Raw genomic sequence first — 19,998 nt, forward strand, 5'->3', positions numbered from 1 at the left:
TAAAAGTGACATAAAAACACAGTTTGAAGTAGGAACTAACTACATTGAAAAATTAATTTCAAGTGGTTCGTTATATATAAGCCGGTTCATTATAAAAGTCCCAGTACCGATACAAAAGGCTATATGTGTTTCCATGTTATGTACAATTCTGAGCTGCAAATTATGAACATTGAATGTTGAATGGATTTAAGCTTTCTCTTCAACTCTCCTGTACAATATGAAATTATTAAATCAGAACACTATCAAAATTCTTGGTTCATTAACTGTATTTTTTAAAACGATACACTTTGTTTAAACTTGCATTATTAAGATCCTACCATCATACGAGTTAAGATGCGGGTTTCAGATTTACATTCGATTAGAGAGCCAACAGAGTGGTCAGAAATATAGCATTTCATTTGTTTTAAGCAAAATAAATTAGATGTAAATCGTCGATACAAAACAAAATCATTCGATTTAAATCAGTTTAATATGAATCAATGAACCTTGATAGAAAGGACGATCTTTTCCGCAATAGGGATACTAGTTTTCTTCCTCGTGATTCTTTCCCTATTTCTATCCTTTTTATTCTTGTTCACAGTTTATATTGTCTCCAACAAATTCTCCACGTATCACAAACTAGTTACCTTTCATCGCAGTTCTCGACAAAAAGAAGGAAAAAGAATTTTTGACGAATTATAACGTTCGTTGCTATTAAGTGATAGGTTTTATTCTTCTATTTATTTATGTGCAGGGACCGGTGGCTTAGTGGCAGAGCGCTTACCTTTGGTGCGTGAAGTCCTTGGTTTTATCCCCGGCCAAGTAAGTTTGTGGTGGACAACATCGTGTCCATGGGTTTTCTCGGGGTTTTCCCGTTTCCTACTACATTCTCGTTACACCAATTGTTTCATCATCATTCACATGCTTTAATCGTCCATCTTTAGCCCAAAGGGCATAATCATTAGACGTTAAAATGAAAGATTTCAATTCATTTCATTTCATCACCCTCCCTTAGCCTAAATAACATAATCGTGGGACGTTCAACTGAAAGAATTTATTTCATTTCATTGTCGTCTCTCTTAGCCTAAAGAGCATAACCGTGGAACGTTAAACTGAAAGATTTCATTTCATTTTTGCTTATTTATGTTCTGTATATGTAAAAATACATTGTTACGTAGCAGATTTTACATATTACTGCTTTGTCTTCTCCTGACGGTGACACATATATCACTAGCAGTGACACAATAATCCTAACAGTGACCCACATACTACTATAAAATATTTCTGACAAATATACTTGCACTCGAAAAGAGACCATTATAAAATTTGACCGTGTGATGAGTCACGAAAAGAGATAAAAATTTGTCCGAAAATAACGTTTTTAGTTGAAGTTGCATAATATTTGCAGCAAAATCCATCGGTGAACTTAATTCTTTGTAAATGTCAAAACAAAATTCTTAAGTTACAAAATAAACTATAACAAGAATTATTTTCCTAATCTTTGTGAGAGAACGAAAACAAAAAATTAATTTGATAAACATCATCATCTATCACCAAGAATTTATTCCATACTCATGCCAAGGACATAAAAATTAAAAGCTTTGAGATGAAAATTCAAGAGCTTACGTGAACTAATGCACACGCGACCATGGGATATAATTCTCTCAAGGAGATCACACAAAGTGCAAACACCAAAATGAATGGCTTACTCTGATTAGATAAGAATAAAAGATAAGTCAAAAGAAGAATGAAAATACATTATGTGTACATAAACTGATAAGGTAAGAACTGTTAAGGAAACAGACAGTGTCTTTCAATCAACATTATCTTACGAAATGTTTTGAAACTTAACACGTCGTCTTCGTTCTAAAGAATAGCCGATAAGAAAATTAAAAGAATGTCTGTAGTTCAAGGAAAGCGTATTTTAAAGAATCACAAAAAAACAAAAATCTATACTTATATATACACACAGGGTGTTCCATAGCCATGGACCATGGACCAACTCCGTTAAGACTATAGATAAAAATTAAATAAATAAAATAAAAGGAAAGAAAGAAAAGTTGATGGAAATAAGTGGTTTTTAATCTAATATGGTAAAGTTTTTCCCAGCATACCAGTCGTTTGGGCTCTACATTGGAAAGGTGTCTTATTTAAATGAAAAAGCAACATTTCCAGTTTAGTAGGCTGTTCGAATGGAACGTAAGGGCACGCAAAAATGACACAGGCAACATGCATTGTTGGGTGAGGGAACCTAGAATACTTCGGATCCCTTTTTCAACAATACTCTATTATTGGTATGGTGAGGATCCAAGGGAAGAAGCTACTGGCCTGGCAAAGTTGCTATTTCATTTAACATAGGGCTCTTCACTAGTGTAGAGCTCAAATAGATCGTGCAATTGGAAAAAAATTCCACTATTTTAGATTAAAAACTACCTACTTCCAACAATTTTCCTGTATTTCCATTTTCTCGTATCTTCACATATAACGGAGATGGCCTATGATCATACTTATTTTACACCATATATATATATATATATATATATATATATACAGAGGCGGATCTAAAGGGTGGGCTATAGCTCCCCTCCTTGACGCTCAGGTATTACTGGATAAAATGGGCTTCAATCCTGCTTTACACTGGATAAAGCTACAAGCTATGGTTTAGCCCCTCCCTTGATCATATCCTGGATCCGCCACTATATATATATATATATATATATATATATAGTGTGTGTGAGTGTGTGTGTGTGTAGCAAATAAATGCATGCCAGAAAATAATTAAATCATAAACATATAACAGTGGAAAAAAATACAGTTTATAAACCCTTTCGCTAAATTCTTCGTCAAATAGGAAAAAGCAGAAAAGGAACAATAGAACAGAAAAGCAGCTGTAAAGTGTTCAAATTGACGTTCGCTTGGATTCTAGGGTTAGCTGTTTCATATTGCAATTTTTTCTGTTGTTTACTTTTTTTTTCTTTTATCCTTACTTACTACTCTCCCTATCTGATAAATCATTTAACGAAGGAGTCTAGTATATCTTCTTTACGTGATTATGTTCCCACTATCTTCCATTAAGTAATCGGGTTGCATTCATAGTAGGGTTGACACCTCTCCCACTCATCTATGTATATATAAAAATGTATGTATGTGTGTGCTCCAGCAAAACTCTGGAATTCCTAGAGCAATTTCACCCAACTTGTACACACATACACATAAATTACAATCTAGAAAAAAATACACTAGGGGAAAAGATACAACTAGTAGCACCGTAGGATTACAGGTAAGAAGGGGTGACATGCAAATATAATCGAGAACAAGTGACATTAATGTAGAATCCACAGTTTTAGAGAGCGCCGAGATGAATAGTGACACTCCAGATGCCGTTTAAATCCAACTTCAGTCCCTATCACCATGGGCGTGAGATACCCTTGAGGTGGAATTGGAAAGAGGATGACATGTAAAAATAATAGTAAATAACCGATATTAGTATCGAATCCATAGTTTTTGGGGTTGTTTACATGAGTTATGAAACTCCACATACAGTTTATGTTCAAGTTCAGCCCTCATCGGCACAAAGAGAAAGAGCGGTTGTTAAGTAAAATGTTCAAAATGACCGAGATTAACATCATATCCATGGTTTCAGCATCGCTAAGCTGATTGGTGACAATCCAGGTGACCTTTAAGCCCAAGTTTAGTCAAATAGATCCTCAGGTGGGGGAAGGGGCTCATATATTTTCCATAAACCTATTCTGCCCCTGCAAAGAACGGGCATTTCAGCTGATTTATTATATATTATGATGCGCAGACTTTTGGTTCTCGAGCTATTGGTCATCGGAGTAGGGATATGGATTTAGTTTACACCAAACCCTGAAATTTAATGGCCAATAATTCGGGAACCAAAAACCTGCACAGTATAATATTGCGTATGCATACTGAGCTCGTCAAGGTTCATCATTACTTCAAACAAAATTAAGTGAAAATTTTTAGTTCTCGAGTTATTGGTCATCAAGTCTGGGGTTTTCACTTAGTCCAATTTTTGGAACAAGAAATTCACTAATTGCTATTTAGACGTGAAAGATGGAACACATGCAATCTTAACAAAATTTGATACGTTGGTAGATTTTGACGACCTTAGTACATATGAAGGGTACGGGGAAAAAACAAGGAATGTCCATGTATGTGCTTTTTCGGGTGCTTTGTTCTATCTGTTGGTGACTCTTGGTACTATTTGACTATCTATGGCATGCATGCGTAGACGTAGAAATGTTCACGTAAAAAGTGGCAAAATATTTCATAACCCTATTTTTTGTACGCAGTTTTCAATATTAAAACGCCGTTTTCTCGAAAATGCAGTTTTGTGACATTCCTTGTTTTTTCCCCTTACCCTTCATATGCGAAATATTACGGAGTGCAGTCCTTTGGTATTTCAGCTACTGCCGTCGAACGGTCGAAATCCCGAGTTTAATGCTCAATAACTCTGAAACCAAAAATCTGCATATTAAAATCTTTCATACGATTACTGAGTTCGTCAAGATGTACCACCACGTCAAATGTAATCAGATGAAGACCTTCGGTTCGCGAGTTATTGGTCATCAAAATTTGGGTTTGGACTTAAGAAACTTGTTATATCTTTGTTACTATAAACACGAAATACACTATGTATGTATAATAATAATAAAAAGCTAAAAACCAAATGAAGGACTAATATTTTCTCCTGTAGGAAAACTTATTACAGTGAAACCTTCCTTAACGGACATCTCTCAATAGCGGACACTTTCATAACATGGACAAGTTATTTTTGCTCCGCCTAAAATATATTCTATTATCCCACACATGGCTCTGTTTACAAACAACCAACGCATGTTTGTATTTATAAATAACATCATTCGGGTCCTACTACGAACTCTACAGCAGCAGACGCCAGAAACACCAGCGACACTTCTAGTCATGTCACGAAGTACCACCAGCGCCACCGCCACACTTAAACAGCTATAAAACCAAGAGGACTTCCGTCTCTGATATCAGTCTTTGGCTGGTCAAATCCACTCTCTCAGCTTGCTTGGAGTTTTGAGAGGAACCTACCCTAAAGCCTTTAGCTTTCCTCGTAGCTCTACGCCTTTTATCCTCCCCATTTAATTTGCTAGGAACTTTGTAGGATTTCCTCAGCCACTCAGCTTACCTGGAGTTTTGTGGCTTTCTAACCTCTCTCTGCTTGCACTGAGCATCGAGGATCCTAAATCGACTCCACTTAGTTTGCTCGGAACTCTGTGGGGATCGTTCCCTAGGCTGCTCTGGCCTTGAGATATCAAATTTTATTTTATTTATTTATTTATTTTTTACATCATAGTGATTTTGCAACATAGTGTTTATAAAAGGAAGATTTTGTAATAAAACTTGATAGTGGAAGACAACGATTTCCGAGCATAATTTGCTCTACCTAGGCAGAACTTTATAATATAAAATATAATGGGACAGAGCCCCCATAGTATGGAGACTCTCAGGTATGAACACGGATAGGCTTCTTTTACCTCAAACGGTTTAGAAACTTCTTCACAAGGGACATATATTCTTCTCAACTCATAAATACATAGTACAGAAAATATTTTCTGAAATTTGAGTATTTTCAATTGACCCCTTCAACTGATCCAGCAAATACAAGCAAAGTTCATCAGAAACTTGTGCCCACAGGATTACACGGCAATAACTATTTTATATTATTTACCAAAAAAGTCATACAGCGTCATGACTAATTACTTCTGTCTTGACTTTGGTAATAATAATGTTGGATGTTCTTATTTGATCACTTTTACTTTTTGTATAGTCAGTCAGTAAATTAATCGGCTTGAACATCACAATAAAATTATAGCACAAACATTATATTTTACAGTAGACATCCATAGAAACATATTCGTTTAATTACAAGGTGTGATCAAAAAGTACGGTGAACGTAGTTGCACAGTGCCATCTATCGATGTTGTATCCATTTAAACTAGTAAGCCCGGTAGCGAAACCCTTTGGTACTGTCAGTGTCGAGTTTGAACGAGTTGTGACATGTTAGTTTGCTTCCAGAGACAGAAGAGAGAGACCGTGTTAAGAGTGTATGTCGTGTGCCAACATTAAGTTTTGTTCTAAGCTGTAAAAACGTGCCAAAGAAGCTCACGAAGTGTCAAAATCAGTGTATCGTGATGAAGCATGGCACTGAAGACTGTTTACAAAATGGTATGAGCAATTCAAAAAAGGCAAGGAGTCGGTCAAAAACGAGCAACGATCGAGAGGACCTTCGACGTCGAAAACAGATGTAAACGCGAGAAAAAAAAAAAAAAAAAAAATGGCACAAATGATTTGTTCAAACAAGCGAATGACTATTCGAAAGCTTTTCGAAGAACTAAACATCTCGTATGGGTCCGTGAAAAGCATTTTAACCACCGATTGAATGGGCAAACGGCTTCCTTCTTCACCACGAACACGCGCCGTGTCACACCTTGCTTTTGATCCGCGAGTTTTGGCAAAAAAAAAATCCGGGCTGTTCACATTCGCTGTTCTCTCCAGATATAGCAGCATGCAACTTTTGGCTCTCCCCAAAAATTAAAACCGTGCTTAAAGGAAAACGTTTCGCCACCATTCCTGACATTGAGAGGACCACGACAGAGCAATTGAACGCTCTTCCAAAAGAAGAGTTCCAGAAATGTTTCCAGATATGCAGTCAACGTTGCGATAAGTGAATTGCTAGCCACGAACAGTACTTTTAAAGAGATTAAATGAAATTCCACAAGTTTATTATTTTGTGTTTCTAATAAAATTATTCACTGTATTTTTTGGTTACACCTCATAAAATATTGTCCACAGATAAGAAATAGATAGTAAATAGACATCGAGCTGAACAAACAAACAAACAAAAAAAATGTCTGTGGGTAATTCCCATTAGTTTTCGGGCAAATGAAAATAAATAAAATAAAACTAAACTTAGTTTCGTGGCGGTAAAAAGTAGGCCGTTCTTTGCCAATAATAATAATAATAATAATATATATATATATATATATATATTAAATTTTATTTTGCTGAAAGAAATGGCTATTTATTTCTGTACTGCATACAACCCTGCCAGAGAATGAGGGAGATTCCTGCGGGACTCCCGCTGACTCCCAAATGGGGACCAACGCGTCCCATTAGGTCTGGTAGTGTACGTGGTACCTCAATACGGTAAAAAGTTTGTGAGATAATAATGTTTGTGTTTTTTGAACATACAAAAATTTCGTAAGATGAAAATGTATGCAATTAAAAAGCGGAATATTTAAGATTTCTTTCACAAAAAAGTCTGTTTATTTTATTTGTTTATACATATTTGTACACATTACCGGCACTTATGGCCTTAAGCCCGTCCCGTAACGTTCTTCGACGAGCACACTGTCCAGAGAAATGAAGAAGGAAGCTGTCTGAGACCTGTGAGCTAGCTATTAATCCCGTCATTGCCTGGTGTGAATGAGAAAAGCTCATGAAAAAGCTCATTCAAGATGGCTGGCCTGAAGAAGCTTTTACACTTTTTGTCCGAGTGTTCCCACTATAAAAATCGAACAAGAGATCGCTCGTAGCAAAGGTGACAGCGTTTAGGAACTACACTTACGTGGGGTTACCAGAAAAAAAAAATTAAAACAGCAGAAAAGAATGTAGAAAGAAAGGGTTATCTCGACAAAACACGAGAGTGTACTAACATTTAAATCAAGCTTTGAACAGAAATGAAAGTAACAGTACAATGATGATACGAAGACGAGAGGTACAACTACCTGTTAGGTGAAGAAAGAGCAGGAACGTACCAAAACATCTGTAGTATATTATTGTAGTAGCAAAAGTGAGTGAAGCAAATATACGGGGAGCTTTCGAAATGAGATCTTTAGTTTATTGTGTCAGGGAACATTAATTAAAGATGTTACATAAAAATAAATACTTGTCACAACGGAAGAGTTCAGAAAAAACACATGATGGCCACTAAGAATTAATATGGTTTGGGAATGAATTAGGCACACAAATCACTCAACTAGTAATGTTCCTTCTGAGTCTTTCATTCTCAGGGGTACACAATGGCTTAAATCCTTTTTCACATGATCTTTATATATATATACACAGGGTGTTAATGAACTATATCGACAAAATGTAAGAGGTGAATTCTCACATCAAAATAAGAGAAAAAGTTCATATGGACCTATGGCGAAAAGTGCATTGTCTGGCTAGGGCTGTCCAAAATCGCAAAAAAGCTAAATTTCAATAGGCTCTGTTTCGAATTCTCAAAACTGTCGATGGTGGTTCTTATCAGCGTAAAGGAAGCCACGTATACACAATTCAAAAGTGCATATTTCATCAGTTCTCAATAGGTGTAGAGGGTATTCCCTAAAGCGTGTAATTCTCAGATATGTTTTCAATAGAGTTTTCAGATATACCCTGATTTCAAGAAGGGTCCAAAGTAGGAAGAAGGCAAACATTGACATAAATGGACATCCAATGCTTTAGAGGGAAGGCGGAAGTAATAGAAACCGACAGCTCCATGTTTCTTTGTGTTTGGAATAATGTGTGATGATATGTATTTCGTCACGGTATATTTCACGTTTTCTTCACTTATAAGCATGAAAGAAAACATTGCACCATGCGTTTTCCGGAGTACGAGAGACCGTACTGCTTACGATCCTTAACACTTCCGAAATCGAGCCAAAGCATTCTGTGTTCATTGCTATCAAGGCTTATTGTTTGCTTACTTTAAGCCAATCATAAAGTCAGAGCATATTTCAAAATTCGGTTGATGGCATGTCTGGAAATTTCACCCTGCAGGGAATAATCCGTACACCCATTGAACATTAATGAAATATGCCTTCCTTTACGCTGATAAGGACCACCATCCACTGTATCTCGAATTCGAAATAGGGCCTCTTGAAATTTGGCCTTTTCGCGATTTTAAAGAACCCTAGCTCTGAAACTATGCACTTTTCGCCATAGGTCCACATGAATTTTCTCTCTTATTTTGGTGTGAGGAATCACCTCTTACGGTTTCTCGGAATAGTTCATTAGCACCCTGTATATTTTACATATATATATATATATATATATATATATATATATATATATATATATATATATATATAGATAGATAGATAGATACCCTCTCTTCCTCAGTTGCACCATCAAAGAGAAACGATAAAATCTATCCCAGGCCCGAATCTAATCTATGTGTCAAATTTGATCGAGATCGGTAGGGTAGTTAAACAGTTATTAGGTCACGAACATAGTGACTTTCATTTATATTTATATATTTATATTTAGATAGACAGACACATACATACTTACATAGATACAACAGAGAAAAATCTTGATTACATATTTATTACTTAGATAAGGTAATAAAGTTACAAGAAGTAGGAAAATAATTTGACTTTATGCCCACAGTAATTTAAATTAATTGTCTGCTGGGAGATTATGACGAAATCCTGATTAAGCAAAATCCATCGGAAAGGAAAACAGGGTGGATTGATTTAAATCAGTCTGATTTAAACCACGATTTTAATCAAGATTTAAATCACTTGATTTTTTAAATAAAAATCGTTAATTTAAATCAAATTCCGAAATAAATTAATTTAAAGTGAAAATAAGAAAAATACCGTTTCTGTTGTTATTTCGATTATGGAAGATAATAATCATAATACAATGAGACTCAAATGTATGTAAGCACAGCATGAAAACGAGTATTATGCAGTGGATGATTAGGGAAAATCCCGTTTTGAACGGGTAACGGGTGAATCCTGCTTTCTTCTCTTCGTAACATAGGGTTTTTAAATCGTCAACTATTCCAACGGAGAAATCACCATGGACATTTAAGACGAAAATTCTTTTGTGTCTACGTCTATTTGTTTGTTTTCAGGTAATAGGGTCGTATTTAGAGGATCCCGATCCCCTCTATGAAACAAAAAAATAAAATGAAATAAAATAAAATAAAAAATAATAAATAAATAAATAAAAAAGATTTTAAAACTTTAGACGAAATTTATGTACTAAATACTTAGTTCACTGACAAGGAACATTACTAGCTGAGTAATTTGAGGTAATACAATGTGTTCCACACACCTGATAAATATTATTTAGAGAGCCTTTCACCAGAATTAAGCATTCTAGACCAAGTCATCACAGTGTTCCCTATGAGAATCCAGATGACGTCTAACTAAGAAGTTCAAGTGATTTAGGGCAAAGTCATTGAGGATAGTGATGCTGAGTCCACGGGAGCTCGAAGTGCAAAATGGACATCTCTATGGTAAGCTAACATATCCCAAATGAACTAATGAGATTATCATGCTAATAAACGCAATAGGATACATATTAATAAATAAAAATACGCAGGAACCATGTATCTCAAAAATATATTTCTTCTTCTATATCATTCCAACCCCATCTGAGGTCTTTCAAAATAATTTCCTCGTTGCTTCTATTCTTTTTCTTGAATTATGGGTAAGTAGGAAAAACTTTTCATATCAATAAGATTCATGCTGCGTAGCAGTGTTCGAAAACCATGCCATTTAGATGCTCATAATTCATTTCACAACAGGAGCCCAAAAATAAGTATGTGCGAGGCTTTACAAACTACATAGAAGTTGATTAAGTGTTTCGTCAGATGCTTAATTTTGGTATTTCAAGAATGTCCCGATAGTACATGAATATTCAAGGAAAAGAATAGTAGCAAGAGAAGGCACGGTTCTAAAACACTGGTCCGCATTCATTGAGTTTTTTAGAAAGCAATCAACCTGGGTACTAACCCGCCTTCACTTACTGCTCGCTCGATATTACTATGTGATTTGAGTATTGAGTATTGATAAAGAAAGTAACCAATCTGTTTTCTAGCCCACCTTCACCTGTGTGTAGACCAGCATTCTAGAATCGTCATACAAGAGAGGAGCTACTTCGGAAAACCCCAAAAAGTGCAAGTGTTAAAAAGAAGTAGTATTCTTTCAGGATACAACGTTAGTGCTTATTACATTTTTTTTTTTTTTTTAATGAGATAATTCTTAAAGAGTTCCCTCACTTGCTTTGGCGTTTCTCCAGGAAATGGAGAAATGATTACAAATGAATGATCGCTTATCAAACTATATCGCTTTTCTTCTTTTAATTATTGACTATTGGCAAGTCAACTACAGCTTCTTAAAATGTATTGAAACAGGTAAATGTGCTCTAATCGGCCCCTTCTTCAGAAATTACTGATAAGTGCAATACTAGCATGGCAAAACTTTTCAATATGAGGTAAAATTGTGTTTCAAATTCTTCTTAATCTTTGAAGTTCTTTATATGCTAACTTCTAGAAACAGTTGGCAACAAAATTGTATAACTCGTTGTAGAATTTCTTCCTAAGGTGTGTTTCTAAAGCTAATAGAATTATTTCAGTCCATCAGAGTCAAGCTTGAAATGGATAGTTGTGCAAAAGGTGACACTACCAACTAATGCGGATTGAAAGTTGATATATTCTACAAAAAGAAAACGTGTTCAAATTTTAGTAAATTCATTTTATAGTTGAAGGGCTAAGTTAGGCTAGATTCTCTTCTATTTGTATGAACAAACTGATCTCTGCATTCATGACATAAACTTCGCATTTATTTAGCAATCCGCCTGAGCTGGGATATATTTCACATCTTTTCGTATCATTTACGTACTAGTACTTTTATGCCTTGATTTAGTATTATTTAATACACTACAACAGAGTTTTCCAATCTTTTTAAGTTTTTAGCAGACTAACTGTGTAAAATTCTACACTGCATCTATGAAAATTTATTTACTTTTAATAGCTAATGGCAAGTTATTTTGTATTTTTGATCATAAAGAAACATTACCCTTTAGGACTGCAACTGCCTAACTATCAAACAATGAAAGATAATTATTGTTACCGTTTGAAAACATATAAATAATAAAATTTTCTATAAAACGTTAACATTCTCCTGGCACATTAGCAGTTTTGTCGAGGCACACCGTTTGAAAGTTGCTGCATTACAACTTACGTGTTCAAACTCCGCAACTTTCCGTGAATATTTAAAACACAAATAGCAATCTACCAAATTCTTCTGTACAACTCTCTCGTAACTTAAACTGAATCAAATTTCATTTAAATCTTAAAAGCAAAAACGAAAAAAGAAAAAAAAAGGGAGTTGATCACCATAATCTAGTGAATCATGTTAAGATAGATAAATGCATTAGGGATTACCGTCCCTTTTCGCCACCGAGGCAATGTTAGACGTCGAGCTACAACTTAACGTTGGATCCGAATCACATGAAGTCTCACTGGGAATAAAAACCGGGTCTCCAGCACCAAAAGCGTGTAGCTAAGTATATAACCACGATACGTAGAATAGAGCTCGTGAATTATATTAACCTTGCTCTGGTATAACGCACTTTGAAGTCATAGTGAGACGGTCATATTTCGGAATTCCTTAAAGCTAGACATGAAATTTGGTATCTGGACTTTTTATTTAAAGTAATAAAGATGTGTTTCAGCGGCTTTTGATATTTATTCTAGAAGTTAAGAAAAGAGGTAGGAAGAAAAAGGCTTGAGTCAGATCGAAACCAAACCGAAGGTTAAAAGTAGTTACTAAAAGACAAATACTGAAATCAACCTAATCCATATTTGTAATTTAGATATAAGAAAGATACCTAGACAGATGAAGAAAATAAGATTACCCTTACGTCTACTGTTTTCCAATCAAAAACCACACAAAAACATGACAGCAATCTAGTTACTAAAGTTCTATCCCATTTACCGACATGTACTATTTTAGTTTTTGTGTTCCCCGTCAAATCACGTAATGTATTTCAACTGTTATTTTGTGCCTCTGTACTGAGAATGGATAACGGTATTTTATATTCAAAATGAACGTTTGTATGTTTATCCGGTACACAAATCTACATCGTTGGCTTGACATATTTATAAGTAACTGTATCGAAGAGACCAAAGGCTATTTAAAAGTTTTCGATACGTGTCCTAACAGGAGATTCACCGAGGAAGAAGAGATGCAGTACATAAAAACGAATGTCATTAGCTAGAAGAAAGAAAAAATGAAAGGAAAACAAGTGAAAAATAAAGACATAATGCTATTACTTCCTGTAACAATTTAAAGAAATCTGGAGAAAAAAAGGACGTTAGGCAAACTTATTTTCCTCTTTCTAAACATGGGTCGCCTATTGTTTTCTTAGATTTACGGCCTGCTGACAAGAAACAGAGTCGTGTGGTTGTTCTGTTCGTTTCCAGGAATTGACATGCTCTTGTTCTGAAACCTAGAATATCTCACGAGCTACTCATGTTAGGAACATTCGGTATGTGAGCTTATATTTAAAACATGTTGATATACACATATGATTTACACTCTTTAAAAATACTGTTGCGAGTAAGACACTCCTACGGTGGTTGTAAGGAAGTGACATATAAATTTAATCGAAAATGAACTGTCGAATCCATAACTCTCGGGGAACTCCCTCGTGGCTAAACGGTTAGCGTGTGCTGTAGATCCACGTCTCATACCGCTTCGCTGCTGAAAGGGACGCTAAACTCAAATCACATAATTTTCGGAGTCACTGAGATGAATACTGACATCCCCGTTGGATCTAAGTCCAAGGTCACCCTCCACTAGCAAGAGAAGGAATGAGAAGGGGATGAAAAGTAAAATATCCAAAAGGAGCGAAATTATGGTCGACTTCATAATTTTTGTGGTCGCTAAGTTGATAGACGACTACCAGATGACGTTCAAGTCAAAGTTTAGCCAAGAACGGGCGTGTCAGCTGGCCATGAAATTGACAGGATCAACGCCGAAAGAGGCACTTGTCGTTAATTATTCTACTCAGTTCTTTGTTTTTAAATATTAAGCATAAATATTATTCTTCCTATTGGAAGCCGGGCACCTCTCCTAGTATTCGATATGTACGTATTATCTGAAAGTGCATGGTTTATAATTGGCAAAAAACAAAGGACAAAGCAAATTTATTTTCTTTGTCCAATCTAATCCACCCTAATATGAAGTGCATGAATATTGTTAGAAATCTGTACTACTACTCGGGTGTGTAAAAGATACTATAGGTTATTATACAGAAATTCACAAACCGTAATCACGGAACCGAAAGGTTCTTTCAAAAATCTTGTTACATGGAAGTACTGAAATTATAGGTCAAGTTCACATTCGTATCTGGGGTTCGTTCCTCTGTGAACATAAAGAAAAGCGTTAAAATGTGTGGTTCAGCACTACGCAATTGTAATGCAAAACTAACTTGTAGTGACCACCTAGCATAGGTTGGTTTCCCCCATTTCTTTCTTTACACTCTTACCCACTGACACTTCTGAATTGCTCTCTACGGATACAACCCCGTGCGGGCCGGAATAGAGAGAAATCTCGCTCGTATATAACTTATGACATATAAATATGAAGGAATCTACATTTGCAGACATAAAACTGTACGCAATTGGTGGGTCGATGCCACGAGTCTAGAAGGCATTAGGGGATGATTAGTGAAAGAACTGTAATTTTGGAATAATTATTTCTAGTGGCACCCTTCAACTTGCCCTGGTTCCATGTGAGACGTCGGCACGCACCATCACAAAAAGAAAAGAATGATGCAGTTTTAATATATGGATCTACAGATTGTAAAATGTAGAAAAATTTTTGGAAGTCTTTAATTTGCCAATTTATGTCGAGAACAGAACCCAACAAACCACTGCGGAGCTTCTAACCCGTTCCTACTACTCCTACTAGTACTTATACTATGGATCTGTATAGTAAAACTGCACGGAACAAAGTGTGTAGAAAGTATGAGGAAATTATTTCCAGGAAGAAATGTGTTTCACTCTTATATAAATTTGTCTCAGTATTCTTAATCTGTCTTTGAACCAAAATCTTCTTGTTCATCTCAACCATAGGTTTATGGGCAACATGGAAATTTTAAAACTTTTCTTTCGCTTGGGAGAGATGCTTCATACTTTGATAAGACTTCTTCTTCGTAACTGCATCTCAACCATAATAAAAAGTCATATTGAAAAATTATGTTTCCAAATAAAGTGAAGTACCTTGGCATCACTTTCGACAAACATCTCATGGAACGTCCGCCTTCCCAATTACAAGCTAATATTCGTCGTCGGATCAACTTGTTACGCAGTTTGAAAGATACTAATTGAAGTCTTAACACCAAACTCATTCTTTATACAGTACATATTGGCCTTATGCAGAGTCGTTCTGACGCGTGATGAGTGCATTACTAAAGAGTTGGACTAACATACGTTTCCTGCAGTAGTCAGGAATTTAGTATGACTAATCATTCGTCAAAACGACTGTATAAGGCCTATAAAGTTTATGTTCGTCCTGCTCTCACGCATGGACACGTCGCCTGGTTATCAGATCCAGAAAAGTTTTATGACAAGCTACAGGTTCTGGAACGTCATGTCTTGCACCTCGCTTATTCATTGCCGCCACACACTCCGACTCCCAAGATCTACCTTCGCACAACAATACCAATACTCTTACGTCATCTGTACAGCGTCCGTTCTTGCTCAATTCAACGCCGCATATCAGACTCTCATCCGATTCTAAATGAACTCTTATACCAGACACCAGCTTTACCACATTATGCTTAGTTACCAATATATCATCTCCCCACTATCCACGAACGTGATCACACCGCTATTCTCTATAACCTCTGTCGATGCATTAATTGTCGCCATTACTATATCCATTGCATGTAACTTCATCAATGCACCTCTTTCTCGTTCACTAAGAGCTCCAAGTATCCTAAATCCGCTCTGAGTAGTCCAAGAGCAGAAAATTAACACCCTCGTCGGAACAAACATCCTACATCCGAGTGTAGGACAAAATCCAAGCTAAATTCTGGCAAGGCGGACAAAATCCAAGCAAATAAAATCCAAGGAACATTATCATGCGAGTATTGCCTGTGAACACCCTAATTAAATTGTACGTTTCTTTCTTTCTTCAATTGTCATGCATTGTAAAGTTTTATCTGTATTTCTTCAATTTATTCCGGTGGGAGGCAACGGGCCAAAAAAAAAAAAACTCAGCATTCTAACATTACCATATTCATATTTTGATCTTGATAGGTACATTTGAATTAAATTTTTATAAAAGAAATCATACAACACTACAAAAAAGGCTTCTATATGCTATCTCATGAGAATGAAAATCCAATAAGACATGTAAGATTTTCCCAGTAAGAATGCAGATGAGCATTAATTAATTATCACATCTATATGAAAAGTTATGTTTTAATTGGCTTCGCGAAACGTCAGTTACACTTGTCAAAATAACCAATAACATATAGTGTTGTATGACTTTTTTTTTAAATAATGTACTTTTTTGACTTGTGAATGTATGACTTGTGTGCTTTTTTAAATAATGTTATAACGTATGTGAATTTAATAATGCAATATCTAGAAAATCGAAATATGAAAATGTATATGTTATTAATTATTTCGGCAAGTGTAACTGATGTAAATACTTTGAAGGTAATGAAGTAAATTTGTTTTTATCTAAATTATATTGGATTTTCATTCTCATGAGATAGCATATAGAAGCCTTTTTTGTAGTGTTGTAGGATTTCTTTTATAAAAATTTAATTCAAATGTACTTATCAAGATCAAAATATGAATATGGTAATGTTAGAATGCTGAGTTTTTTTTTGCCCGGATTTTGTCCGCGCCCCTCTACATCCTTGGGCTCTGTTCCTTGTACTTCACTTTCTCATCTACACTACATGTAATTTTATAACTCCCTTATGCATGCATAATTAAAAATGCAATAAATAAATAAAATCCTGATACTCATCTTCAAATAGACCTACAAGTAAATTTATGCTCATGGTCCCAGAGAAGTCAGTGCAAAAGAATCGCTTTCTGCGGCCCGCCCATCTTCGGATGAGAATGAAAGTGCAGTTTAAAAAATGATGAAAGAAAAAATCTTTCTTTATCCGCATACCAAACGTTGGTAACGCGCATGCACCATTGTGCGTGTTCCCTAGCTTCGCACTGTCTTGATGCGGATTAGATGCAATAGTAGTTATTAGTGACTATCTAGCACATGTTAGTGTGTGTGTTTTGTACTTGTAAATAAGATTTCACAATAGTGCTACTTTCTACACAGAACAATACCTAGTCCAAATGCTAATAAACTTACACCGGTGTAAAATCTCCCTGCTGGTCTAGTGGCTATGCGTGTGCCTGAATTCAATTCCCGATGGAAGAGCATAACCATTCACTTTCATTGGCCGTTTGTCTCCTTTAGCTTAAAGGGCTTCACCATGGGGTGTTAAAGTAGAAAATAACAGCAATAATAATTTTTAAGACAATTTAAGCTCACCTCACAAACGTTTTGAGAAATTAAATTGTGTAACGATGTATCTGATTATAAAAGCGATTGCAATTTTAAATTGTATAATAAAATACAAAATGATAAATATTTATATTACATGCTTTAAACTTTTAATGAGGCTCATTATTTTAAAATTTACTGTTCAGCAAAAGACAAGTAGAACTGTATTGGTACTTGAAAATAAAGTGAAGATTTGATACATCATATTTTGTCCCAGTATATACCACCTTATACTGTAGCACTAATCTGATAAACGTCAATCAATAAGAATTGGTTCCCTCATAATTTCAGACGAACATATGGTTACACTTCAGTTATTGTCTGTGTACAAACAATAGGTTAGGCATGATTTGTAAATGCCTAATCGTACAGCTTTTATGTTCATTTTTAAATTTATTGTCCATGTTTCACGCCCTTGTTTTCTGGTTTAAAAAAGCACATACTCTCCTTAACAAAACATTATAATCTTTCAGTTTAATTTCAATTGTTATATTCACAATATTGTAGAAATTTGGACAAAATAAAAACTGACAATTAACAAAAACGTGAAACCAATGTTACAAGACTTAACATGTTATATTTCCATTTGCGGCAGTATTATACACATACTGTTCACTTTGTACACAATTCATTTTTTTCATATTGCACACTATAAAAATACTATACATTGGTAGGCGGGTAATCTGTTTCTGATGTCACACTATATTGTGATTATTAATATTCTATACGTAAATTCGATTTCCAAGTGCATACTAGAATTTCACAATCTCTTACAATGTTACAACTGCTTGAAAGAGTGTATTCTTATTTGAAGGCAACTTATTTTCGTACTAAAGCTTGTCACAACTCATACACGTTAAAATAAATCAAAACAGTTGATGCATTAATCTGGATCAATTTGTTTTCATTTCAACACTAGCGGACACACAAACCCGCGGTGCATCGAACATTAGACATTCGCATGATATGTTTTCTTTCCGCTAAAAATGACATATTAAGAAAATGAAGTACTGACAGGTTGATTTACTTTCACTGCGGTTCCAGAACGCTTAATTATTTTGCTTTTAATATTTAGATTCTATATTTTAAATCGACTGCACAATTAACAAACTACTTTTTATTGTCGTAGTCTGCATGTTATTAAAATATGGCCGTCACCCTGCGACCTGAGTTTTTTTGTATTTTGACGTAAAAGTATTTTTCTTGAAAGAAATAAGTTATTAAAATGAATTTGAAGATTAATACATACCTTCGAATTTTATATATTTATGTATATAATTATTTCCTACACACTGAATTATTTAAATTCCCTCTTATTGAACACACTAGCATTTCCGAATATTGTTTTGATTTCTCGCGCGAACCAACTACTTCGGCATTGGATTGGACATTGGTCCCATAAAACATTTTCATTTCATGAAAAAAGTTTTTGTACGGCATGGAAAATAACATCACTGGAAAGCAGGCTTTATTTTTTCTTCTATTTTAATTTCATATTTTGGTGATCTGCAACAACGTTTATATTTTATTCTCATAACTTGTAAAACCAATTGCAATAGTGTTTACGAACACTACAAACAACCTCTACACAGAGTGTAGACGTCATCACATCTTGTTGAATATAGTCTTCACGGCCCTATTCATTACAGTTTGCGTCGAAACTACGCAATATCTGCGTGTTATTTTACAATAATAGGTGTTCGTTATGCTCCGTAATGTTTGTGAAGGCTGATACGGACCAACAACACGTTTCTCAAAACTTAGAAGTTCATCAGAGTTATTATTATTTTACAAGCGTGTTATTAATCTGAAGTAGTAAAGACTGTTCACCATCCGAGCTCGCACCAAATAGTTTTTGTGGTGGACAAAATTCGTGTGCGTGGGGTCCTCCTCTTTCCTTCCATTTTCTTCATTCCACAATTTCGTTCATTCTGTTATCACGATCTTCTTAGCCTCCAGAGCAAATCGTACGACGTGTAACTAAAGATTTTATTTATTGAAAACTAGAACAATGATACATATACTTTGTATATACACTTTGATTTGTCGTGTATGGTTGTAGTCTATAGGCCTACTGTTCTATAAAATAGTAGATGTGACTAACTCATCATTGCCCAGACCAGACTACTAAAGATAGAAATGTCACTTGGATCACATTGGATCATCATACTGGATCACATTGGATCTTGGATGCAAGAAAGAAGATTGCAGAACAAACTACCATGTGGTCAGAATAGCGATACAATGGGAGTGGATGGGAAGGCAGGTAGAAAGAGACAAAGAAGCAAATTGGTGGGCACGATTAGGAATGACTTCAGAGAGAAAGGTCTTACAGGGAAGAATTCCGGAACAGGGCTTAATAGAGAAGACTCATCAGAAACGTCGGTCTATACAGGTGGAAAAAGACGAAGTTAACCCTTTCTGTCATAAAAGCAAGATAAAAGGAAGAATTCTTGGAAATACACCATCAGGGGTGTACAGGGGATTCAAATTTTATTTGTCAAGAATAGTGTATCTAAAGCAGCGTTTCCCAACCTTTTTCAACTTGCGGCACACTATGAGTGTAACATGAAATCTCGCGGCACACTCATAAATTTTATTATTTTTAAATATAAAATACCATGGTATCTTTTTCTGTGATTACTGA

The 19,998-nt window shown here is 35.3% G+C and overlaps 1 protein-coding gene across 1 annotated transcript in view; it reads right to left on the reverse strand.

Moving 5' to 3' along the window:
• The window catches only part of LOC145673925 (uncharacterized), a 1,349,238-nt gene extending 1,330,497 nt beyond the window's left edge, over positions 1–18,741 (reverse strand). Inside the window, exon 1 of the mRNA XM_081743738.1 lies at positions 18,601–18,741. The gene's annotated coding sequence lies outside the window, so the exon portion shown is untranslated. The remainder of the gene's footprint in view (positions 1–18,600) is intronic.
• Positions 18,742–19,998: the final 1,257 nt, after the last annotated feature.

Source organism: Thermobia domestica, chromosome 17, assembly GCF_964235325.1.
Source record: "Thermobia domestica chromosome 17, izTheDome1.hap1.1, whole genome shotgun sequence".
Taxonomy (NCBI): domain Eukaryota; kingdom Metazoa; phylum Arthropoda; class Insecta; order Zygentoma; family Lepismatidae; genus Thermobia; species Thermobia domestica.